This window comes from Dermacentor variabilis, chromosome 10 (assembly GCF_050947875.1).
Source record: "Dermacentor variabilis isolate Ectoservices chromosome 10, ASM5094787v1, whole genome shotgun sequence".
Lineage (NCBI taxonomy): Eukaryota > Metazoa > Arthropoda > Arachnida > Ixodida > Ixodidae > Dermacentor > Dermacentor variabilis.
Window position 1 is genome coordinate 9466721 of NC_134577.1, and position 26808 is coordinate 9493528.

Sequence of the window (26808 nt, forward strand, 5' to 3'; positions counted from 1 at the left end):
TCCTGCGTCGAGTATAACAACAACTGGCAAAGCTTAGCAACTGCATTATAAGAAGTGGGACACGAGAAAATTGAAGTAAAAAAATATAGGAACGGTACTCGCCGTCGACTTCTGGTTCCCGCCCATGGCCGGTAGTGCTCGGGCCCTTATGCAAACGCCGGCTAGAATCCGCAGCTTTTCTAATGCTAGTTTCTCTTCCGCTGATGCTGCCGGTTTGTCTTCTCGTAAAACACCGTTAAAACGCAGAAAAATAAAAAAGTTCTTACATTCCTGAAGGCAAGGCAGCCGAGCAACGCCCTCCGCTGTAGAACGCCATTTGCAAACTGAGGGAACGGATGTTGTCAAGCAAATCCTACTTCCGGTAAGATTACTCAAAATAAGAAAATAATTTCGCGTATTTCACGCGCCAAAACACTATCTGGTTGTGATGCACGCCGTGGCCGAGTTTCCCAGATTAGTATTTTACTAATCGACGTGCGTGGAATGCTCTCGCTTTGCGCCCTCATCGGTATGGCAGCGGGGATCGAACCCGCGACCTTACGCACAGCAGCGTAGCGCCTTAACCACTGCGCTACCGCCTCGCCCTTTGTTTGATGGGAATAGCATTTCTGAAGACCTTTCTGTTGGGTGACTAAGCGTATTCGTGACTATCACTATGGCACAGAAGCAAACAAAGCGCACACAAACGCTCGGAAACGTGCCCCGATACAGTGTTAACAGCGCCATATCCCGCACCAGCAATTCGAGCTTTGTGATAGATTACCTTTCTACAGTAAATAAAAAAAGCAACAGTGTCTGTGGTAGAGGTAGCCTGCTAAGCCAGAAAAGACGCGAGGACAAATGACGGGTGTGGTGCACACGCAAGGTGACATGACCATGTAATGGCTCCGCTCGGGCTTGGTTAATTTTTCATCGCTAATTATGGAATAGATCACATTCCAAAAGAGCCAAAGAGTGAACTCAGCAAGATTTAGCAGCTTTTAACGAGCCAGAACGGCACAAATAGCAAAACGATATTTGAAGATCCAAGATCTACGGACAATGATCTACGGCCTGGACCCAGTGTAATGCGGTCCTTAACCAAGCCCGCGACCTTGTGGTCCGGGAGGAAACAGCGCAGCCGCTACACTACTGAGGCGGATGAAAGAAGCCGTACTCATTTAGGGCATTCGGTGACAGTTTACGGTTGGCTTAGGCGCTGCTACGCCGCAAAGAGTAATGCGAAGCGAGGCTCTCGACTTTTATATCCTTTTATTGACGCGATACAAAGAGACGTTGGCGCACAAGCATGGTGCAGGCGACTTCTTCGCTATTGAATACAACACACACTTGCAACCTACAACACATGAAAATTAACATGCAGTTGCCTTATCACATACAAGTCAAATAGCACCACGACATTACAAAGACATGCTTAGGGTAATAATGCCAACAACAGTAGCACATAAGGAAACCTCAAGCAACGATGCCAGTTAATTTAGGCCACCTTCATGAGGTCGACCCAAAACGCGGACACGTGCGTTCTCTCGCCAAGCCCCCAAACGGAATGCGGCCCGCGCAGTTGGGAATCGAACAGGCGACCTCGTGCTTAGCTGCAGCCACTCGATTAACGTAAATGTTTACTCGAAAAGGCTATCCTGAGCTGGGAGGAATTATTTGTCGGCGCAGAGCCTGCGGTCCTGGCCACCTCACGGAGTGCCGTGTTCAACGAGTTGTACCGAATATCGTAGCCGAGCGATTTAATACGCACTCACTTTTTTTCCCTGCTCTCATGTGTAGCTTGAGCGGCTTTGCTGCTATCCACTGACCGCCAACCTTCTAGAGTCACTTCCAGGATAATGGCGAAAGGAATTCTATAAAAACATAGAGCGTTAAAGGAAATACGGCATCTTGTGCTGTTGCTGCGTTGAGCACGTATATGCTCACGAATGGTGGGCAGGCCATTTCTTGTTCCTTTTTTAGAACGATGTGGTACGCACGCACGCAAGCACACACACACACACACACACACACACACACACACACACACACACACACACACACACACACACACACACACACACACACACACACACACACACACACACACGCACGCACGCACGCACGCACGCACACACACGCACGCTGGGAGACTCAATTACTGCGCACAGCAGTAATTGAAAACAGCTCGGAGGAGAAAATAAAGGGAGAACGCAAGGATACTAACCAGAAATGCGAGTGGTTGGCTATCGAAATGCGCGTAGTCAGTTCTGCATCGGTGCATAGTAAGAAATGAAAGTACGCTCACGCGAAATGCGGTTTAACTTGATAGAACGACGGTCGTTTTTCTTTCTAATCGTTCTTTCTTTCTTTTATGCTCGTCTCTGGCATCGCAGTCACCACGTCGAAGTCCTTTCGTACTGCGTATCGTTCTGCGCATCCCGTTAAATCCTCTCAGCCGAGAATGACACATTGAGCTTATCTCGCGGCTAGCAACGGCTGATTAGGTATGCGCGTAGTAGTGGTTATAATGCACGGCTTCGAGTCACGTTAGCGCTGGTTTGGTTCGTCATGCCAACGCGCGTTCAATTTTTTTTTAATTATTTAATGAATATCGTTTAAAATGTGTTCGAATGGGCGAAACGACTAAGCGCATTCATTAGCTAATAAGGCGGTTGCTCTCAAGAACACTGGTGGGCTTTTACCGCGAACGACAGTTATGAGCTGCGAAATGGGCAGATCATGTTTACCCGTTTCCGATAGCCATGGTGTGAGCCTAGCTCGGCACGCCCGTTACCTGAAGTAAGAAAAAAAGAATGATAGTATCGAACATATACCCACGTCTACGAAAAATTCGCGACGCGCTGAAATCGAACCAGTAACCTCGCCTTCACTTTATCAGGTAACTTGATCAACGTTCGCCGAAACCACTCGGCTACAGCTGAAACAATTACTCCGCACCATGAGTAGGCATCATGAGTTTGATCAGGTGGCCACGTTACGAAAACAGCAATTTTGAAACAAGCGTGCGACGAATGTAAGGACGAGCAATACGCATACTAACCTTTCCTCGCCTTGTTATGTGCAAAGTAAGCCCCTTCTTTCCAAGTTAAATTTGAACTTTCCATTGCTTACGGGAGTTACGGTGAGCCATTCGCGTTAATAACGTTATAACACATAGCCAGTCATTTAATTTATTACTCTGATTAGGAAACAGACTTTTGATAACGTAAATATCCCGCCAGTAAAATGTACATATGGAAAACGTCTGCTAGTGTTTATTAGAATTAAACTATATAATAGCATACTAAGTAAAATTATGAGGATCTCACAGAATTCGTTAAGAGAACTGAAAAATTATTATTTTTAGCTAATGTTTTCTGCTTCGTGATGTGATGGGTTGTTGTGTTTTCACTTTGTCAGTTCCTGTGTAATTCTTTTTTACGCTGTAGTCTTCTGCTTATTTTCAAGTGTTTTGTGCTACCATTCTATTATATTTATCAGCCGAAGAGCCTCAACGCGACCTCTGTGCTGAACCATGCTCCCTCAAGGGCAGCCGAAGGCAGTGGCAATCACTCCCTTCTTCATAAAGAAACATTTCTATCTCTCTCTCTAACGTATCCATTTTCTCTTCTTTTTTTCTTTTGTTCTCTATTGTGCGACATGTCTCTGTATCTCCTCGTAATTAACTCCAATTTCCGTATTCGCTGTATTATTGTATTGACAGCTTTTAAAATGTATTTTTGTACCCGTGCTAGCCATTGGCTATGGGATCGCAGATATGTTGTGTACTCCTTGCGCCATAAGACACTAATTAATAATAATAATAATAATAATAATACGTTGTGTACTTTTTCAAATAAAGTGATCGCAATAAACAACTCAGAACTTTATCGTCGTTTCTTGACTAGCTTCTCCAGCGAGGTGGAAGCGAATTCAATGAAATTCGCAAAATCCCTTCAACCTTCCTATCGGCAGAGTAGTTTGTTCGAAAGTCCACTTCCTTATATTCATTTACTGAATAATACAGACATGCGTCTTTGCGCGAACTACATCTACATATGCACCAAAGACAGAAATTAACCTGGAGCCCACACTCACTCAACACGTGACCAACACGCGGGTCTGGGTGCTGTTGTTGGAGTTGGCATCGGATGGTGAGCAGCATGTCTTCGCAGTTCGCGAGAACGTCGGTGGGAGGCAGCTGGTGGGTACTCGTCGGCGTTCTCTTTGCTGAAGTATTTTGTCGCAAACGTGAAACGGAGTGATCACAAAGGTGACAGCTAATGGATGTTAGCGTCGCGCCCACACGAAAATGGCTACGTTCAAGAGATATTTCCGTATCGTTGAAACGCGTGGTCACTTGACAAAATGGACCGCAGAATTGAACGCACGTGAATTGGCTTCGGTGTGCTGTGCCCCATGGCAGCTGCCTTGGGCTCAACAGATAAAGTGAGCAAAGATGTCATGGACGTTGAATAAAGTGTGTGTGCGTGTGTGTGTGTGTGTGTGCGTCTGTGTCAAGAAAGTTCGTTCCGTTATGGATAGCAATGGGAAAGCAGTGCTAAACAAACTTCTGCTAAATTTTGAATATTAGCCACTTCCATTGCATGCATGGGTGCCGATGTCGACGTGAGCACAAGAACTGGCCGCAAAAGCAAGCGAAAACGCAGCTTAAATCGAAGCGAAGGCGCGAAAATCGCCAACGCGATGCGCAGGGTATTGCTGCTCACTGGGACTGCGCATCCACTGTACTGCAAAACAAGACACTGCAACTCGTGGGCTTCACCACAGCTCACACGATGGGAAAAACAGTTTGGCCAGTTTGGTTAAAAGTTAAGCCTCGCAGTGAATGAGTATATCCTCTCTGCTATTACATATATCCCAGTAATCTCACTCATCTACCTCCCTCTCTGGTGACAGTCGTTCATGTGTAAGCAGCACTATGGTATATGATTACAGCGTGGGCCTACAGTAATTTCCATCTCTCCCTCCCTTTTAGTTTATTTTTTTTATTTTAATACTCTATACTACTACGTACATTTTATACTACACATTGGCTTCACTGCAAGTCAAGACACTGCAAGTAGTCGGCTTCACTACAACACAGACCGTGGGAAAAAATTTTTGGTTTGATTTTGTGAAAGATAAGCTTCGCACTGAGTAAGTAATGCCACCATTTAAAGTTTCGCGCCACTAAACAGTTTCCCCGTCTTTCTCCTTTCCTCGGGCCTCACCCTCCCGCTCACAGTCTTCCTACTCGACGATACGTCACGTGACGCCACTCCTCTGTTTCTTTTTTTAATTGGCAATCCGGTAGAGGTCACTGCTTAACTTTACTAAGCATTGGCTTCACTGCAAGACAAGACGCTGCAAGTAGTCGGCTTCACTACAACACAGACCGTGGGAAAAAAATTTTGGCTTGATTTTGCGAAAGATAAGCTTCGCAATGCGTAAGTAAGGCCACCGTTTAAAGTTTCGCGCCACTAAACAGTTTCCCCGTCTTTCTCCTTTCCTCGGGCCTCACCCTCCCGCTCACAGTCTTCCTACTCGACGATACGTCACGTGACGCCACTCCTCTGTTTCTTTTTTTAATTGGCAATCCGGTAGAGGTCACTGCTTAACTTTACTAAGCATTGGCTTCACTGCAAGACAAGACGCTGCAAGTAGTCGGCTTCACTACAACACAGACCGTGGGAAAAAAATTTTGGCTTGATTTTGCGAAAGATAAGCTTCGCAATGCGTAAGTAAGGCCACCGTTTAAAGTTTCGCGCCACTAAACAGTTTCCCCGTCTTTCTCCTTTCCTCGGGCCTCACCCTCCCGCTCACAGTCTTCCTACTCGACGATACGTCACGTGACGCCACTCCTCTGTTTCTTTTTTTAATTGGCAATCCGGTAGAGGTCACTGCTTAACTTTACTAAGCATTGGCTTCACTGCAAGACAAGACGCTGCAAGTAGTCGGCTTCACTACAACACAGACCGTGGGAAAAAAATTTTGGCTTGATTTTGCGAAAGATAAGCTTCGCAATGCGTAAGTAAGGCCACCGTTTAAAGTTTCGCGCCACTAAACAGTTTCCCCGTCTTTCTCCTTTCCTCGAGCCTCGCCCTCCCGCTCACAGTCTTCCTACTCGACGATACGTCACGTGACGCCACTCCTCTGTTTCTTTTTTTAATTGGCAATCCGGTAGAGGTCACTGCTTAACTTTACTAAGCATTGGCTTCACTGCAAGACAAGACGCTGCAAGTAGTCGGCTTCACTACAACACAGACCGTGGGAAAAAAATTTTGGCTTGATTTTGCGAAAGATAAGCTTCGCAATGCGTAAGTAAGGCCACCGTTTAAAGTTTCGCGCCACTAAACAGTTTCCCCGTCTTTCTCCTTTCCTCGGGCCTCACCCTCCCGCTCACAGTCTTCCTACTCGACGATACGTCACGTGACGCCACTCCTCTGTTTCTTTTTTTAATTGGCAATCCGGTAGAGGTCACTGCTTAACTTTACTAAGCATTGGCTTCACTGCAAGACAAGACGCTGCAAGTAGTCGGCTTCACTACAATACAGACCGTAGGAAAAAAATTTTGGCTTGATTTTGCGAAAGATAAGCTTCGCACTGCGTAAGTAACGCCAACGTTTAAAGTTTCGCGCCACTAAACTTTTTCCCCGTCGTTCTCCTTTCATCGGGTATCACCCTCCCTAGAGTTACTGTATATGCTACCGCAGGTAGCAGAGTTGCGCGTCTGATTTATCACGCCGCTAGCGCCCCTATTGGCAGAGCGTCATCACGTGGTAGTCAAGCAACCGTGCATTGCGGAGAAGCAGATGCCCGGGCCAATTTTTGTATTTCCCGACGCCGCCGCTGCAGCGAACTGGATTGACACAAGTTATCGCCAGTCAAATTCAAAGCGAATCCGGCCGATCTTGGCGTTCGCTGTTCGCGTGCGCACAAGCTGCGGAGAAACAACACAACGTGCGCTGCGCATCTCACAGTTGGTTCATCGCAGTGTCCGCGCAGTCCCATCGGAATGATATAATGACCGGGTGCTCTGCTCCCGTCTGCACGAATCGCTCTGAAAGCGAAAAAGCTTTTTATTCGATCCCATTCAAACCCATGCACCACACTGCTTTCACAGAACTGTCATAAAAAATCCAGCTCACATTTTCAGGATAATGTACTGCTTTGGTTGCTGTTTCTGAACATAAAAAGGTTACACAACTAAGTAAAGATATTTCATCTACTACTGCTTATGTGAAGCAGGATGCAAGAGGAATTAATGTCGGTATTTACCATACGGTAAGGGCCTTTACTGTGTTTTGCATTATTACCCATATTGTAGCTATGTCAATCCTGTGAGAGAAAAACTTTCACTACACTCCCACAGAAGGTTACTTTTCGAATCCCTGCAGTGAAAAGGCACATAATGAAGTGGCACTTGAAGGTGTGGCTGATATCCAGTGCCTGCTAGTAGGTGGGTACGTTTCTACAGCAAATTTAATGGGGTACCAGAGTCGAAATACTAATGGTTGGTCATTTATTCACCAGTAATATTTAAGACTGCCTACACGTTGAGAGCTTTGGCACATAAGCAGGTATGCCTATTGCAAAACCCAGTATCCAGTGTCCACACTGCAGCGCCGGATTATGGACCCAGTGCCGCGCGCTGGATGCTGGGGTGCTGGGCAGGCGCGGCGTACTGGGAGGCACTGGGTACTGGTGCGAAAAACTGCTCTAGCGCGTGAAATACGCGGTGCCTGGACACCGTATATATATTTTTTTGAGAACAGAAAGAGAGAGCATTTTGGCGCAATAAAAAAAACCAAAAAGCTCCCACCAGGATTCGAATGTCGGACCTGCAAATCCCAAGCCCGGTACTTTACCACTACGCCACGCCAGAAGCCGTGCATCGGCGCATGATTTTCTACGTAAAGGACCAAGAAGCAGTTTTAGTTTTACAGAGAGAAGTCTCGCTCAGTCATGGTAGATGCGTTATCGCCCAGCAACTAAAGCTCACGCCTGTACCACAAAGAAAATTTAGCTGTCCATATTCAGTAGCTTGCTCGGAAGTGCCACAACACCGATTTTCACTTGCGATTGGCATTTTAACTTCGAAAAAAGACCTAAATGAACCACTGACCCGGGACGCTGTATGGGCTGTTACTACCGATTTGGATAGCCGTTTGTTGTTCTTCACGCGAAGGATATGCAACGTTTTCTTAGTTCAGTGATGCCTTTCAGTCGACACGTCTGTCTATTCATATATCTTCGTCAGAGAAGCGCAGGCTAGGACTGTGATCCTTCGGCGACAGCACATATATACCTGTGTTCATGACGCGTCAAATCGGCGCTCATCGCTACTTGTGCTGTTTGTGCGCTCATGCTACTTGTGTTTATTTAAGGACACTGATGCGAAAGCTGAAATATGGTGATTTATCCTTGTTAGACTTCTTGATTCCTGAGCCTAGACGCGCCGAGAGCGTGCAGATGGATTCGGCGGATACGCTTGGCATAAGCTTCGGTGGGGACCGATCTCGGCGCCTTTTCTTGACGATCTTATTCAGTCAGCTGTTTCGATGCACTTTGTTTGCGATTAGGCGGAAAAGCAGTCCACAAGCGATGCAAAAGCGCCCACGGTCGATCGACAATACGGTAGGCAAGTTGCCTGCAAAAACAGAGTGCGGCTTCGCCGCATAGATTTGGTTGCTTGCCAGGCAAGATGGCGGACCTACGCGCAACTCTGCTACCTGTGGTAGCATATACAGTAACTCTAACCCTCCCGTTCGCCTTCTTCGTATTCGACCAAACGTCACGTGACGCCCCTCCTTTCTTTCTTATTTATCGCCTCTCCGGTAGGGGGCGCTGCTTAACTTTACTAAAGCGTGGACATGATTCATCATATTGCCGTGCAACGGGCTTTGACGGTCACATGGTCGTAAAAGCATTCGTAAAGGTGTGCTACATCACGTGATGGTTGCAGTCCAATAGGAATAAGCGAAGTATGAGCACGTGTGGAGGGTGCATGAGAAAGAAAGGTACTTTAGCGCCAAGTTTAAAAGGATGGAACTGCGTATGTACTGCGGGGCTTCAAATGGGCCCCCGAAACGACATATAAAATTTTTCCCACGGTCTGTAATGTGGTGAAGCCCACTTCTGGTAGCGCTTTGTATTGCGGTGGAGCCGACGCACCGAAGCGTACTTTTAGCTGAAATGACATGAACATTTTTCCGCAGCCTTTATAATGTATATTGCGGTGAGGCCGATGTATGCTCTCACATGGCGTTAGCATCTTTGTGACGTCAATCGGGATACTCTGATCTACATCGACTGTGATGTTAATAGATGTTTTTAAACCTGGGGCCTTGATATTTTAAGCGATAACCCCAATCACCCCTTGGCGTATGTATTTGTCCGTTTGCAGACACAATGACGAAAACAGTTATTCAATATTGCTACAGTGCGTTCAAGGGGAGGACAATCGTGAGCTTTACTTTCGTTAACATTCGAGCCGTCGTATGAAATAGCGAAGCGCTGCATGGCCTTGGAGCTTCTTTACGCAATCATTCACCCGGAACTGATGGCGCATATATTGCCCTGTGTAGCCATTAATTAAATATGAGCGGAACTACATTTAAAAAATGCAGCAATGAAAATGCAAAAGCCCCGGAATCGAACCCGTGACCTCGCCTTCATCTCATCTGAGAGTATGATCAACGTTCGTCGAAACCACTCGTCCACGACCTGACTGGATGCTTGGGCTCAGCAATAGGCTCAGATGGATAACCTTGCGTTTGATTTATTGAGCACGTTACGAAGACAGCAATTCTTGAGCACGTTTTCTATCATTTTGCTAGTAGCTGTTGCAGCGAACGGAAAGCGGACCCATTCGAAGTGCGTGAAGACCTTGCAACATTACAATCGGCGCAGTAGCTCGCTCGAAAGTCGATTTTTTTCTTTGCTCAGAATGCTTCTAAATATCCCCACGCCCGTTTTCCTAAACCCTCGTTACTTTAAACTTCTCAAGCCTATTTGGGACATTTTTTAATAGTAAGGAACAGTGCAGCTCATTAGGGATGCAGGGATAAACAATGGAGTATCAGTTAGCCTTTATTAAAATAAAAAAGGAGAGGAAAAAGGGAAGAGTGGGAGTATGACGTCAGGCAGCTAATTTCCGCAACTCCCCCTTCGATACACCAGCGACATCAGCTCTAGATTTCTCTATAGCGAGTTTTGTTGCTCTCTTCATGGTTCGTGGTAACTCCTATAGCGACGCCTGTGTCACGCTGTCCGCACTCTCTGGAATGCCTGCCTATCTTGTGGCACCTTCTTGTTTTTCCAAATCGATTCCTTTACATTTTTCACGACCGGCCTTCCAAATTGTTTGGTAACACTCTCCCACAAAGTGACATACTAAGACTGTTCTGGTAAGGACACTACTGCCCGACTTATATTTATGCATATATGTGCCGACCAATTATGTTCGCTCATTTAAGTGACGTCATGGCGGAGGTGCCATTTCTCTGTTCGTTATCCAACAGTTAAAATCATCTGGAACATACGAGCTGACCTCCTTGAGTATCTTATACATGACATCCCGATTATCAAGGCCCAGCCATAAAATATAATGAATGTTTGCAGCATAGGGACGCCGCAGGTTTCTTTCTTTTTTTTACCTTTCTTGACGGTTCGCCTCTTTTGAAAGATCTTGGAGCCTAGTCTAATTTGCCTTACCATTGCACAGAGGTTGCAGTCTGCGCTGCACTTGCTCGGGTGTCCATCGCTGTTTTTGGATGATCTTGTACTTACCTTGTTTCTTGTCTTGCCTTGAAATAACCGCTTTCGTTTGCGTGCTGTTTCTTTGTTGGTAAGGACGTGCCTTCGTAAGTCTCAGGTACGATTTTGATGTACAGTCTGAGCGACACTTGTCTAGAGTGGTCAATCGGTCTTCTTGACTGTCGTTTACAAAAAAAAAAGAATAAGCATAGGCCAACGCCGCAACGAGGCCACGCACGGTCAATTCGCATGCTAGGTCCATGCGCTATAGGACCCACATAAGTGAAACCTTGCAGCTACCTCATGGTAGTAACTGCGGACGCTGGCGGCCGCTCGACCACTCTGTACAAGTGCGATTCAGTGCTATAATGACTCCCTATAGTGACTTCCCCTTATCCCTTGCAATTACGTGCGAGCGCTGGAGAGTGGCAAAGTGAACTATTTCTCTCTATTCCTATGTTATGGAATTCCTTAAGCATCAGTCTAAAGTGTGCAAGGAAAGATGCAACACTAAATACTGGTGGAAATGCTTCCTTGGAGATACTGTAGTAGTTCAAGGTTGCTCCATGGGTTTGAGAGTGCCTGCTTGGGGATATTTGTTTATTGATAAACAATTACGTTACATTTCCTCCAAACGCAGCCAGAGGCTTGTGCTGACAATTTTCGTAAATGTCTGGACAAGAAAATAAAGGAGCCAAAGACGGGAAAAGAGTGAAATTTATGAAGTTTGCAAGGCTGTTTAAAAATAAAAGGAAGCTGGGCCTTCAGCTCTCCCGCTCTAACATTCATCCTTCATCCCCTAAATAAATAAAATCAGCAGGAAGAACACTTTACCGGTACAATTTCACTCTGTGTCTCTCTTTATTTGTATTTTTAAATGAAATCACAGTGATCGAAGGACCCACTACACGAGTACAATTTGTGTCGGTGTTTTCTTTTTATTTGTTTCTTTAAAATCAAGATTGTGTCACTACGTGTGAGTGGGGCGACTGGCGCCTTGTATGCCATCTGCCTTTTGTCTCCTGCCTGAGCGCTGTCCGAAGATTTCCCGACGTTCCTCGGCCGTGGTGAATTGGTATGGGACCTCGGCTGTAGCTTTCGGGGCGGGTCTGGGCCTCGGTGGGCACTGCTGCTTCGTGGTGCTCGGGAAGTGGTCCCCGGCCAGCGCCTAGATCAGCTGCAAGCATACGGATGCAAACTAACGAAATCAACTTAAGTTGGTGCTTCTCTAGAGTGTCTCACTAATAAACTGAGGTATTTTGTTGCATTCATTCATATTATTCATTCATTCATTCATTCATTCATTCATTCATTCATTCATTCATATTATTCATTCATTCATTCCATTCGTTCGTTCGTTTGTTCGTTCGTTCGTTCGTTCGTTCGTTCGTTCGTTCGTTCGTTCGTTCGTTCGTTCGTTCGTTCGTTCGTTCGTTCGTTCGTTCGTTCGTTCGTTCGTTCGTTCGTTCGTTCGTTCGTTCGGCGTACTAACAAAGGCCGTTCTCCCATTTGCACAATACACGGGGGAAGGAGAGGGGGGGAGTGGAGTCACGATCAAGTATAGCTCAAGATGCCCACCTGCCGCTTGGCTCCATCGTGCTTTACGTTGATGCAAGCATTCAGGACTGTGAAACAACAACTGCAATTGCCCTTGAGCAGCTGCCCTTAATAAGACGACCCGGTTTCAAATCCAAGCGCCTCCTTCCTCCTTTTGTGCCGAGCTCCTTCCTATCCGAAAAGCGTTATGCTCTGTAGCCGCCTTTCCCATGGTCCCCACGGCCCGCACCGTCATCCGCACTGATGCCCTCCAGGCGACGTGGCTTCTGCGACGCGTCAGTCGCAGCCCTGAAATATGTCAACAGATCCACCTTCTGGCGGCACGTATCCCGCAGTCAATATCTATAGAGTGGATCCCACGCGACCTTCTGAGCTTCCAAAGCCGTGCGGATTCTGCGACCCGTCTAGCAATCTCTCAATCGTCACTGCCTCAGCTCTTTCACCTAGATGATGCCACCCTCCTTTTAACACGAAAGGAACACCTCCGGCGCCGCACGCGTGTTCTCATACCTCCGTGTGCGGTAAACCTTCCCCGCGGTCTTAACCGTGCAGAGGAGGTTGCGCTTCGGAGGATCCGGATCGGGGTTGCCCTCACTCCTGCCGTGACTCGGAAGTGGCCGCACTTTCGCCCGTTATATCCTCGCCCTGAGTGTCCACTCTGCAAGCCGTGAAGCCGACATCCACCTGTGGGTATGCCCTGCACTGAAACCGGCGAGGCTCCGGCACCTCGCAGCAGCGGGACTTTCGCCGCACAATTCGAGTGATTACACTGCTTGCACGCAGGGACCACATTATCGATCCCTCTTGGACTTCATTAGATCAGCAAATCTTTTTTCATTCATTTAATCATCCTTATTCACCCCCATCCCATACCCCCGTATGCCCGGAGGCATTTACTCGCGCAATAAAAAAAAAACTATCACGCATTCCGGTGGGCAGGCGTTACGGCTTATTACGACAATGAACTATGATATTAAAAAATTACCGACGATTACGTTACTTCCTAATGCGAAATTTGAGCGCAGCAAATAAGCTGTTTCACCTTTTGGATAGATTGAGGCAAAGAAATCGAGCAACACATGTATGCGCTATCACATAATTTTTATTTTATTTTTCACACGTATTCCTTTAACAAAGACTCCACTAACAGTTCTTGACAGTCATGAAGGAAGCTTTGTGGTCGGAGAAATAGACTGATATATGTTCGACTTGGTACACCAATGCTTGATTCTCAAAGACGAGATCTATACAAGTGCCTCGCAAGGTTGTCACAGCCGTGGGGGAAGCAGAGGCTAAGCGCCGCCGCCGAGAAGACCCTGCCGTTCGCGCCGCCGAAGCGGAGGCTCATCGCCGCCGTCGAGAGCAACCAGCAGTAAGCGAGGCTGAAGCAGAAGCTCATCGCCGCCGCCGAGAAGACCCTGCAGTTCGCGCCGCCGAAGCGGAGGCTCATCGCCGCCGTCGAGAGCAACCAGCAGTAAGCGGAAGCGGAGGGGGGCGGCGTGTACACCCAGCGGCAAACGATGGGGGCAGAAGCGCGCGCAGCAAGCGGACAACACGATAAAGGGAGGAGGGAAGAGATAGCAGCGACTGACTGATGCCACTGACGGCGATAGTGAGTCAACCCCAGCTATCCGCCACACAAGAACAGGGGGGGGGGGGGGGACCCTTTCCTCCTCTTTCTGCATGGCGGCGACGGTGTTCTATGCAGTCACGTTATCTTGACTCTCTAGCGGCGTCAGCGGCATCCAGCGGTATCAGTCGGTCGCTGCTAGCGCTGGGGGGATGAAAGGGGGGCGGAGCTGGTTACGAGGCCGACGACGACGCCGACGACGACGACGACGCGAAACCCAGGAACGGACGCCAAAGAGCTGCGCTCTAAAAGGAGTAGCGATAGATGTAGTACAGGCGTGCATGCAGAAATGGCACTGAGATTTGGCCCGACGCCACGAAGACCTCGAGTGCGCCCGCGCCATGTGGCAACGTGGTTATTTTTTAGACATACTCGGCGTTTTCTGCTTCTACCCACATGCCAACCCTTACCATTTTCTCTTACAGTAAGCTGCGGTAAAGACAATCCAGGTTAAGGCGAATTTGGGGGTACGCGGAACACTGTACATTTGGTTGGTTTCAGACAGGTCCAACGCAAAAGCAATCCGCTTAAAACGAAACGCTAATTTGGTTAAATCGAATTTCCGCAGTCGTTCCTGAAACCTGCTACTCAGTCTAGCGAGATGTCCTGATCGGCAAAATTTGAGGAAGTGATGCCAGCTACCTAAGAAGCTAATGGTGATTCTGTAGACACAGACAGCTACGCACATGTCGACGAGGATATGGAAACCCGCAAGGCTGATGCCGAAAAGGGTGATTAAGGAAGTCCTCGATGTGCCCCTGCAGTCTATAAAGTTATGGTGAGGACATCGTTCAGCGGTGCTCACACATTATCTAGCTGATAATGGCCTGGATCCTTTGGCGTATTTTTTCAGCAACATGAGGGGAACAAAGACATTTTTTGCAAAGTAAGTGAAACTCCAGCTTTCGTGACAGTGCACAGGTTTGCGAAATGCCGGCAAGCAACATTTACTTGCGAGTTTAAGTGTTCTTAAAGCGACGTCTTGCGTCACGAAAATCTAACTACTTAATTTTTTTTTCACCTGCCTTTTGGTTTTGGTGCAGTTTCATTTTTTTTGGTTTGCGTGGTTTGCCAGGAATAATGAGTTCTGTTATTTAGATCCTTTCTGTTAAAGCGAACTTTTCATGCTGCGAGCAGATATTCACGATTCCTTCGAGTTGGTTTTAACGAGAACTTACTGCATATAGTATTTATTATACCCAGGCGCGGTACTGAAGCGATGAATCTGAGGGCGAAAATGGCTTAATTAAAGAGACCTGCAGTCAACTGTTTTCCCACGAAGGATCTCGGAACAGCCTATTGAGTACAGGGGCCACTATGTGCTGCTGGAAGCAGACACCAATGATGTCTTCAGCGGCATTTCGAGCCAGGAAGAAGCGGATTCCGCAACAGGTAATTTTTCTTGCTGTGTACGCGACAATTTAGTAAAAATGTACGAGGCATACGGTCTTACTTACGTGACTGGTGGAACACTGAAGCCACGAACGTGTTGACATCACCCCTTGTTGTGTTGCTTGAAGGAGGCGTGATTGAGCTCGACTGGTGGAAAGTCTGGGTCTCCTTGGACCTGTATTCTGGGAGCGAGACAGCGTCAAACGAAACCGTAAACACGCACACACACACACAACGCCGGCATTAAGCAGCATTGGGCTCGATGCACATTAGTGAGCACTTGGACAAATATTGTGACGCTGTCTTGAGTAAGCAGCATATGCTGCCGCGTTAAATTGTAAACGCTGCACACATTTCTGGGCTGTGTGAGCAAGAATATCAGGTTTATGAAAGTGACAAAAGCATGCACGTCAAAGGCTATTGCGGAAGTGTGTAAATAACTGTGCCCTCGGAGTAAATGTGTCCACGGTAGTGCCTCCTCGGCCGTGAGAGGCGCTGGCTAACACTCCCGGCGCCCAACCTTGGACCCAAGAAAGTGGACGAGAGGAGAGGCCCCGCGATGTCCCAATCTATAAAGTACTGCATGCGTAATGCGAAAGACACGGGATCGACTCCTACCTGCGGCGAGTTACCTTTTCGTCTGCTTTCACTTCCTCTTATCTTATTACTTCTACATTTCAATTAGACGAAACAATTACCTTCCCCTGCGCTTTATATGGCTTTATCTGTTAGATCGTACGGTTGTGACTACCAAAACACCGAGTCACTCAGATCCTCTAATCATTCTCGCTCTAGCGGACATTAATGCTCTGTCTCGTGTTGGTTATTCTTTTGCGGTGTACCTGCGCTAGAATTGTCTTCAAAATGGGTTCCATCAGCGCGCGTTGCAAGGATACCTCCTGAAAACAGGTGGCTCCTTTACACTTTGCGTACGCCTTCACTATAGCTCAGGTTTGCAACAAAAAACATCTTGAAATTTTTGAAATGCATGTGCCAAAACCACGATCTGATTATTAGGCTCGCCGTAGTTGGGGATTCTGGAATAATTTGGGCCATCTGGGATTATTTAACGAGAACCGAAATGTAAGTACACGAGTATTCTTGCATTTCGCCCCCATTGAAGTGCGACAGACACTTCCGAGATCCAACCCGCTAGCTCTGAACAGCAAAGCCATAGCAACTAAGCTACCGCAGCGGGTAGTTAAGGTTTTGTTAAGAGATGATTCAACCAAGCGTTGTCAATTTTTCTTGCAAACATTTCATTTACCAATGCTAAATATTCGCTGGAATCCGCTAAATGTATGTGAGAATTCGCTAAACATCCTTTCAGAGAAATATGAACGCGAAATGGGATAGAACATAGTGAACACATTTTTTTAAAGTAGCTATATGTATGTTATACCAATTGCAGTGCGACCGAACTACGGATCCTAGAAAGACCCCTCCAATATTTCCGAATTTTGATGGTGTGGGATTCACACCTTCCACAAAGTGGTTATTAAACGCTTTCATAAAGAAAGCAAGTTCACGTTTTGCGAAGTGAACTGGGTTGGATTAGATGTATGAACCAAGGATTCATTGTAACTTTTATAACTCTACGCGCTCAAAAACAGGCACTTTGAACAATAAGTTTTTCTGACTGAGACGAAGAAACGCCTCAGGATGCAACTCGGCAAACATGGTCATACATCCCTAACTGTGCTTGGCGGCTGCTTGTTTAACAGGCTGAATAAACCATCGATAAACATTCTAAATCAGTTTCAGGAGTTCGCTATCCGCTCGTTCGTGGTTCCTATAGAGATAAGTCCGAGAATCACTGCTGGCGGTAAACATGAGGTAAGAGCAGCTGAATTAAAAAAAGAAAAAGTGCCTACTCTTCTAGTTCATACGTATAAGCCACTTCGAAGTAGGAAAATTTCTTCGATATTGCCGAGCTTGCAAATTCCCAATGATATATCGCTTACCTTGTGGAAGCTTCGGCTCGCAAACGTTCGGCGGATGTCGTCAAGGGACGCCGTCTTCGCGTCGCAACGTCGACAGATGCCGGCGTTGTGAAGCTCGCGAGCACGTCCACGACGTCCGCCGTGCACAGCTTGGGCGCCCTGACGTCAAGTAAGTCACGTGGAAGCTGGTCGGACGCATCGCCGGTGACATACACGAGACCAATGACGCACGAGTATAACACGGACAAAAAAGAGGCATCGTGGCTTCGCCTGTTGCAAATGGAGACAAGAGAAATGGTAAGGGAAATGCAAGAAAATTGACCAGGCTGAGCTCGGTTGGTCACCTTGCAATGGGGAAAGGAGAAAAGGGGCTAGTCTATAGAAGGTGCACTTCCGCTAGTGCATTCACTAACTGTCGTGATCATTTTCAGAGTCATCGACAGTACATCAACAATATACCGTGCTTTTTGAGAAAAATGGCAACCCTAGACGCCTCCCTCAACTCTTAGTGGAATGTATGGATCTACCGTCCTTCTTTCATGACGTCACAGCTGTGAGCAGTGCTGTTATCTAAAGATATTTGTCTGGCACCGAGGCTCTATATCGAGGGCGAGTGTGAGAACCAGGCTAAAAACCCAATGAAGATGCTGCCCGTTAAAGAAAAAGAAAGCACTGTGCCAGCTGAAATCCGGTCCGCGTCAGGAACTAAAATTTAAACAGGAAATTCTGTGCTGCAGTAAAGGTCACCACGTGTCAACATCGTAGAAAAGGTCGCGTTCGTGAAGCAAACGCCAGCTTCTCTCGTCGACAGAGCGCCACCTGTGTGAAATAGTCATTGTGAATTTCTCCTGGCATATTTTTACAGCGAAGCTATTAATGCCTGCTTTCCCCACTATCGTGTCTGCGTGTAGAAAAATAATCCCGAAGATAGTGCAATGCCGGGCCGACCCGCGACGGAGGTGCAGTTCGCCATTAAGGGGTTACATACATAGCTTCGCTGGTCATCTTTGGTCACAGAGTGGAAGGGCACTGAATCTTTCTCCCGTTTATTTCACGCGGCCAGTCGCTGTTAGCCAGCTCGTTTAACTTAGCATTCTTGTTCCACCTACTAAAGCTAGGCATGGGCCTCGCCAGAGTCATTTGATAAGTGGCCTTGTTGGACGTCCTTTGGCTTGCCACCCGTAGCGTGAAAAAAAAAAGTAACTAAATTTTCCTTACTACATAGATGGCGAAAAGATAATTTTAGCTTCCCTGATAACTCAGACTTCAGAGACACCGGGAAGTTCCCTCTTTACCGTTCCCGGAGACATGCTTAGCCATGTCTTTGGTGCATACCCACAATGGGGAGATAGCCTTAGATATAATGGTTGAGATGAACGGAAAAAGACGGTGAATTAGCGAGTCGAAATTTATCGCTTACAGATAATAAAATCCAGTGGAAGAAAGATACAAACATAAGGAAATCAACCTAGAACGCTTTCAAAAAAAAAACACTCTAAATAAATAAGTCTATCAGTCCCCTTCCCCTCCCCTGTTTCTATAGTATTCTTTTTATTTCCTGTAATGATGGCTGTTAACGGGTGTGACGTCCTGAATAGTGGCATCTGTCGCAGGTGCCATCATTTTTTGCCAGAATAAATAAGCAGAACAGAACAAAAAAAAAACAGCAAGTATGTTTCCGCTCAAGGTTCCGTCTCGTTTCTGTGATGGATGGGCTGACATGTCGTTGTCGTCAGGTCGGCTCCCACCGATTTCTGGCTGCACCTAATGGGGCAGCAAGGAGAAGCATTAAGCTATGTTGTGGAACTGCGTTATGTTCCTGTAACAGCAAAACGTCAATTTTCACTCCCGCAGGAGGCACAGTAAGCCAAACAAAAAGTAAGACGAAAGACATTCCGATGACGCGGCTTTGAAATTCCCGTGTGAGCTCGCCGCGACATCATCTTTTTCGGCAGCGTTTTCTCCTGCCTAGTGGGTTGATTACCTGACTGCGTTCTAAATGAAGCAGACAATCCAACCCAGCGCAAGTTTTGAAAGCCTTTCCTGCGCCGACAACGGCCCAGATACAAGCATAATCATTGAAATACGTGACGTCACAATAACGTTACAGGTGCCGAGGTTTCCGGCGCGAAAGTGAAAAAAACGGCGAAGTCGACCTTCGTTTTTCTCACGGAAAAATCCACCGCTTACAAGCAAATTAATAATAACAGATGCTGACATATAATAATCACCATTGAAAGCAACACATTATTCTATAAGCAACGCATTCTTTATTAATGGTCATGTATATTTCGAAGCTTTTTGTTGTTTCTTTGTTGCATTTATGGTCATGTATATTTTAAAATTATTTTTTGTTGTTGTTTGTATTGCATGTTTGGGTAAAATTTTTTGTCCCTTACTGTCAGTTTTGTTTAGCTCCTTTAGTTTTGCTGCATTTGCTCTTGCAATTGCATAATTTTCTTCGTTAGATTTATTGTAACTCCTAATCTTGTTTTGCATTCTCCAGTATTTATTTTCTTCCATGTTTCCTTATATATGATTTTAATGTAGTTCTCCTCGTTGCTTTAGAAAACGCATATTTATAAATAACAGGAGGTCCCGGTACAGTCTTTGACTATGGGACCTCCTTCTGTATATTATCCTTTTTTACAACCTGTAATCTATACTGAATAAATCAATTTCAATTTCAATTCAACGCGTGAACGGAATAGAAGGCCTAAGTTGTCCTTGTCCGTGAGTATACGCTGCTTAGAATGGATAAATTCACTCCTTACCCGCAGCTCAGAGGGTTTTGAGCTTAGGTGACAGCATGCTCAGCGTCGGCTATTTTGTAGTCCGAAACTGCAGGTCCAGGATACAGGTCCCTTAGGTCAGCGTAGGCTACACCGTCCACACAAACCGGCACATACGAGAACGAAACATGAAACAATGGAATACCAACTAGCCCGTACCCAAACCCTGCTTCATACAATATAGCTTCTCTTCTTTTAAAGACAGTGTGTTTCTTAGCGGGTTGCCCCCTCCTCCTCCTCCCCAACACACACACTTTGCTGTATCGGGTATTTCTAGCCTCTTTAGTGGGCCGATCCCGAAGACAGTGCAGCAAACAACATTTAAGCAGCCCCCCCCCCCCTTCCTCCTCAACTCACGCGAGGGCTGAGGAGCTAAAGTACCGTGCGCAGTATATTAGATACATTATACATTATATACATTGTACATTAGAGACATTATATATTCGATCAACTTCAAATAAAGGTTGAATCGTCTTGCAGTCTTTTTTTTTCTCTCTTTTTTTACTAATGCTCTAAACGACTCCCCCTTATCTCGACCGCCTGGCTAGCCAGCTAATGTCTTCACACACTTTGAATCCCAGCGCTTCTGAGAGGTGGACGCCCACTGCGGTTCTTGCTTGGCATTCTATTGCGAAGAGCCGAGTGGTCTCCGGACTTTGGCTGCTGCAGGCACGTGCCTCTAAGGGACAAGGCGGCGGACGTGGAACATCCTTTTATGCTCAAGCGTCACGCATTTGAACCTGACGCCTTAAGAGCAGGGGGCGCACAGGAACGTTCTCATATCTTGACGCCTTTCGTATTTATATCTGTCCTTTTGCAAGCAAGGGACTGGACGGTGCTTGTCGAGTTGCTTGGCCAATGACCGGTTAAGTGCCGGATAGAAAGGACATAGTGATAGTACATAGTGTCTCTCGCTAATGTCATATGCGTATCTACCGGGAGGGGGGCCACTTGCCCCCCCCCCCCACTCCCAACTGTCAGAAGTGGAGAGACACAAGGTATATCATTTGACTCCCCCCCCCCCCCCCGCCAATACACACTTCTGAACGCGGGCACTTTCGGCTGCACGCTGGAAAGACCAACAAAACTACAGCTGAAGCAAAATTTTCTTTTATGATAGAGTGACCACATAAGTAAATGTTTTTCTCTACTACACATCCCCTGCTTTGATAGCGAGGATCGTCTTTTGTGCCTTCTCGGGACGCCCTATATAGCGGAGGACACGCGGTATTCGCCATACACGCTCGCGTTGCGGAGGGTGCCTGGCGTTGGGCAGCTCCCGCCCTAACAAATATCAGAAGCAAAAAAAAAAAAAACAGTGTCCTTCCACACTGTGAAGAAGGATGACAAGCTAACTTTTATTACTACTAAATTTATTAATACTTTTAGTAATACTTGCACTTCAAGAAACTTCGTGTGACCTCGAAGAATAGTTCACTGAAGTGAGGGCCTTATATGAGTATTCATAGTACCTCATAGTCGAAGGCAGTTCAATTTCACAGCATCCCGAGTCCCCTCGCCCCACCAAGGGGGTAGCCTTGCCTCGTATTAACTATAGCGCCTGATAACTTTTCCGTGCTGAATACCTCATGTATGCTTTATTGTAGAAGGAGCACTCTATCTTTAAAACTGGCGCCCTGGTAGAAAACGGGTCAGAGCTATGCGACAGCTCCTCATTTTTTTTTTTTTTTCTTCTATCAAGACACTTATGGCACGCAACGTTCACGAAGGTGCACCCCTCCCTTAGAACGAGAGCGAAGAATTTTCTAAATCAGTCAGGTGTGCAAGGCTGAACTATGTACGATCGCGCGTGTATAATATTAGTTTCAACGCAAGTCAAAGTATGATGACGATGCACTTGGCATTGCGTTCTTGCTCACGACGTTTACTGCGACAGTGAACCTCTGCTACAGACTTTTCCAAAGATTCGAAGAGACCTGCATTAATAACGGAAGACTTCACTCACCAGTTGTGAACGATCAGGTCCCGGACGTCAGTTGTCAGCACGAGCAGGCAATCGCTTAAGTTCACAGGTGAGACGAGTTAGCATCCAAAGGGCCTGCACACGATGGTACTACCTCGTGGAAAGCAGCGAGGAAGTTCTCTACACCTCCGAAGTTGTGTGCATGAAATACACAATGGACACAATGTCGCTTCGCTTCGTTCTCATAACTCGGATTCTCCCCCTGCTCAAACGCGAAGACGCCTTCTGATAATGTTCGCAAGGCACCACCAGACAGCGCGGTGATGTTCCGTACTTCTCAGAAGAATTTCCATTCCTAGGCATGAAAATTCCCCATTTTCAGCACTTTTTCCCGCATGACTCTAAAAAAATCCCCGCAAATTTCCCTGCCCACACATAAAAACGCAGATATAAGCTTCGAAAAAGTATCTTAATTGCCAACCACGGGTATGAAATGCAGAAACTCACGTTCAAAATCATTACATGATTTATTCTACAGTTTGGTTGGACAGTATAATGTGAAATATATTTCTAATGTTGCGTCTTGTTCGGTTCCGGTCACCTCTTCCGCGTATTCGGACCTAATCGACTAGACCGACACCCTGAAGCTTTTCGATTAGTAGTAGTTTAACTGAGCAAATATTGACGCAACAGTTTGAATTCCATCTTTATTTGCACGCAACAGCATATGGGCAGTTTAACAATGCAGACTATAGTAACGACGAGAAAGTGACTGACTGACAATGACATGCTGTGGATCGACGATATGATCTTTTGTAGACTAGTCTAACTTTAATAATCGCTCCATGAATCTTACATTTTTAGTTATACCGGAAAGATTTTTTTCTCCTTGGTCCACCATTATGGCTGAAAAGTGCCCGTAAGAGGGAAAATTCCCTGCACGGATTACTGAGGCAGTGCAGTGGCAGCGCTAAGCTCAGGGTTCTTGTAAGGCCAGTATAGGCAGTGGCGCATGCGCAAAGCGCGAGACTTGAACGTGCTGTAAATTGATGCGCCGGCTTTGAGAGAGGGGGTGGAATAAGCGCCCGTTTTCACCTAGTTTGTACCGACTACGCTTGGCTGTCCGTGCGCCTGAGGAGTACTGCATACGCGGGTCGCGCGCTTTATTTCGGAGTTAATCTTCCGGATTCAAGCTTGGCCAATCCGAGATAGCTGGTCCCTTCGCGTGCGCTCTCTCCCCGCGCGCCTAGCGTTATGTTTCCGCTGGTGCTTATGCGGTGGAAAATAGCTGTTGGCTTTGTCGTTGGTGCCCATGCTGTGCTTGTAGCTGGTGCACATTGCGACGTCCGCAGCCGCGGTAGAAGCGACCTCGACGCATGTTCCCGATTGCTCGTTTTATTGCGACAGCAATTATATCGACACTACATGCAAATTTTCTCTGTCGTCGTCACCGCGATGGTCCATATGAAGCCCAAAGGCCGTATGAATGCGCGACCCATGCAACGTGGGTGCGACAAAAAGCACGTAAGAGTGAGCCGAAAAGGATGGCGGCTTGATGGGCATGCAAGCCGCCATTGACGTCTCGTGATCAAATGCGCGGTTGGGAAGTAGATGCCTCTTCTTCTCTAGCCCTGTCGTAGCTGCGAATGACTGTGTGCGGTTGTCGCTTACGCGGCCCGCGTGCGGTATCTAATCGTTGGTAACCATTGGCGGGTGCAATGATGACTGACAATGATGACAATGATGACTGCTAACTTCATGCGTTTGCGTTCGTTTCCAGGCTGTATAACCGCGCCCCTAGTATTGCAGATCGCGTAGTCTAAAAAGAGGCGGGGGTAATTGGAGATCGCTGACAGAGGCTGGCCTCTAGTGGACATAAAACCTGGCCGATGATGATGCTGAATCTAATTTTCGAAGTGGCGGTGAATCGCGCGGCCGTACGCACCCTTCACCCCCGCTGCCGGCGTTCTTCGTAATTCCAGCGTTGCGACAGCTAGTGCTCGTGGTCATTCACATGATCCGTACATTACACTATGCTTGTTATTTTAATTCGTAAGTGAATGTTTACTACAATTTCTATAGCGGATATAACTAACCTATAGATTCGTATAGATTTTGACGAGCCTTACGTGGGACAGGGCCATTTGATCAAATTTTTCCAACTACGTGTATGAGCCACCCCCCGAATTAAGGTCCCTAGGCAAAAGTTAGGTAACGCGTCCTACTTTCTGTTCCAACCTCCTCTTCATCGTTGTATGGAAGCGCCCCTAAGAAAGTTCAAATATAATCAAGCCATACAGAAAAATAGGAATACTTATTTACTTTCGCATCAACTGCAGGTACTTCTTTCATAAAAACATTATTTAACATCCAGAGTAATCTTTTGTTTATATAAGGAAGCATAATCTGTGCCAACGTTGTCTGTGCAGTCCCACTGTTAACATTGTGCTGGTTTTTTATACCACTAGACATGGCGTCTCGCATGCTTCCTCGCATATGCCAGCGCCTATCCAAATTCACGCTAGCTACTTGCTCTCCACTCCGACGGCAAGAAATAAAAGATTAAAAACCCGCCGTGGTCGCTCTATGGTGTTGGGCTGCTGAGCACGACGTCGCGGTATCGAATTCCGGCCACGGTGGCCGCATTTCGATGGAGGCGAAATGCGAAAACACCCGTGTACTTAGATTTTGGGTGCAAGAACCCCACGTGGCCGAAATTTCCGGAGTCCTCCACTACGGCGTGCCTTAAAATCAGAAAGTGGTTTTGGCACACAAAACCCCATAATTTAAATAATATAAAAGATTAAATCAGTCATCGCTCAGTCTCACCTCATGCTGAGGGTGCAACTGTTTTTAGAGTGCATGGAGATTACGCCACGGCGTGTGCGTTTTTATGACAGCGGTCGTGTTCGTTTTAGCTACGTCTTTTCTTCCAGCGAAAATCTGACCCATCATTGGCACATGCGCACTAGTTTTGAACCTTCTGCGATATATTAAATATCGCCTCTAGCCATTTAGCAAACCGCGTGCAAGCAACGCACCCGTCTAAGCATAGAGAAAGGATCCCTTCTCTATGCTCCAAGTAGAAAAGAGAGTGCAAGTGCGAGAGTGGAGGACGCGCAAAGAACGAGTGTTGGTACCTCATAAACTTGCTTTCTTCAGGAACCTTAGTGCTAAAAAAAAAAAATGGGGTTTACGTGCCAAAGTCACGATCTGTTAATGAGGCACGCCGTAGTGGACCACTCCAGAAATTTTGACCACCTGGAGTCTATTAATGTGCGCCTAAATCTAAGTACACAGGCGTTTTCGCATTTCGCCCCTATAGAAATGTGGGAGCTACAAGACCGGTTTACAAGTACATGGTTTTGCCTAAACTTCTGGCTTCAAATTATGCCAAATTCGTAATTTTAAACAATAAGCTGCCTAATCAAAGCAATAATTCACAATAATTAGGCATTTGCATAGAGATTTACTGCATTTGTGTTAAAAAATCTGGAATTTTCGAAACAAAGTGTGATAAATAAGGTCACAAGAACGCCTGAAGCCATGAGCATGAAAATTGGGCAATTCAATATGCTGCTCATCAGTCGATTCTATAGTACCTAAACGATCGCAGTGCCTAAGTTTTGCTTCGGTAGTTTTTGTGAAACATTTATGGACTTTCATAGTGCAGCTTGTTAATAGCATCCCGTCTGTAACCTTGAGGCACTGTACAAAAGGAGAAAGAAAAACTGGGCCTGCTTTGTAAGGCTTTGTTTGTAACGCTTTGTAACTTGCTAACAGTTTAATTCTGATTACTAAAAATGCTTTTATACATGCAAGCAAAAAAGGCCTTCTCTTTTTTTTTTTTTTTAAACAAATATACGTGTGTAAAGGTAAGGAGAGCACTTACCCTGGTCTTTGCAGTCTTTGCACTGCAATGAACAGCGGCGAGATTGTGCAAGTGTCACACTTTCCGAACGTTCGTCTTGCCTCCTACATCACTGAGTAGGCGGTGTTCCATTTGCACTCCCGCCTCATGGCACCAGCAAATCGCGAGAGCGCAAGCGAACGTTCGGAAAGCAAATGCATATGCGATCTTGTCCCAGGGTCAAAGTCACCTGCAGTGATGCGAGGTCATGACTTCCCTGAATTTTTTTTTGCTCAGAATCATTGGAGGTCTGCATATGCGTAAGCTCTTTATCGCTAGTAGAGGAAGAAAGCAAAGAGAAATACATTCATTAAAAGCAGGACCACACATATTAGACAGCAATGTGCAAGTGGTACAAGAGCGCCCACTCGCCTAAGGGCAACGGCATGTCCTTCGCAGAGTGGCTCCAGAATGCCGAGCAAGAGTCAGACGGGGAGGACTGAAAGATGTACAGTACCTGGAATGTGGCAAGCCCAGTGAGGCTCCTTATGCCAATCAAGCACCACACGTACACCAATGATAAAAATGTGTGACATAAATTAATGAATTAAAATGATTTAGTGTAATTATGGTAATTATTTAGTTGAGCATTTTTGTTTTTCAGATGTAATGCCCATCTCATTGAGTAATTTAGTTCAAGAGTTCGAACTGTGCTGTCTGCCCACAGCAATTTTTTTTACAAGTTGGTGCACCTCAAAAAAACATTTGTAAATACCTGGTATAGGATAAATTGCTTATTCAGGGTTTTTTATATAGGGTTCGACTACACAGTGAAGCACACACAACATACTTGCATATACCTTGGCCAATATCTGATCTTTCATGCCCTGCATCCAATCCATCTTGGCAAACCGAGCAGGTCTGAGAACTTTCAGTGGCATTCGGTATAGCCTAGTTTGGTTCAATTTCATTGAAAT

At 46.4% G+C, this 26808-nt stretch overlaps 1 long non-coding RNA gene across 3 annotated transcripts; it reads right to left on the reverse strand.

Moving 5' to 3' along the window:
- Nucleotides 1-11599: 11599 nt before the first annotated feature.
- On the reverse strand, nt 11600-26792 carry LOC142559830 (uncharacterized). Of its 3 annotated transcripts, XR_012823257.1 has the most exons (6): nt 25874-26792; nt 22024-22116; nt 20040-20145; nt 17287-17535; nt 15388-15504; nt 11600-11920 (listed from the first exon to the last, which is right to left on the reverse strand). It is a non-coding gene; the product is annotated as an uncharacterized LOC142559830 (long non-coding RNA). The 3 variants fall into 3 exon arrangements; XR_012823256.1 differs by lacking the exon at nt 25874-26792 and having other exon boundaries at nt 22024-23850; XR_012823258.1 differs by lacking the exon at nt 25874-26792 and having other exon boundaries at nt 17287-17450; nt 22024-23848.
- Nucleotides 26793-26808: the final 16 nt, after the last annotated feature.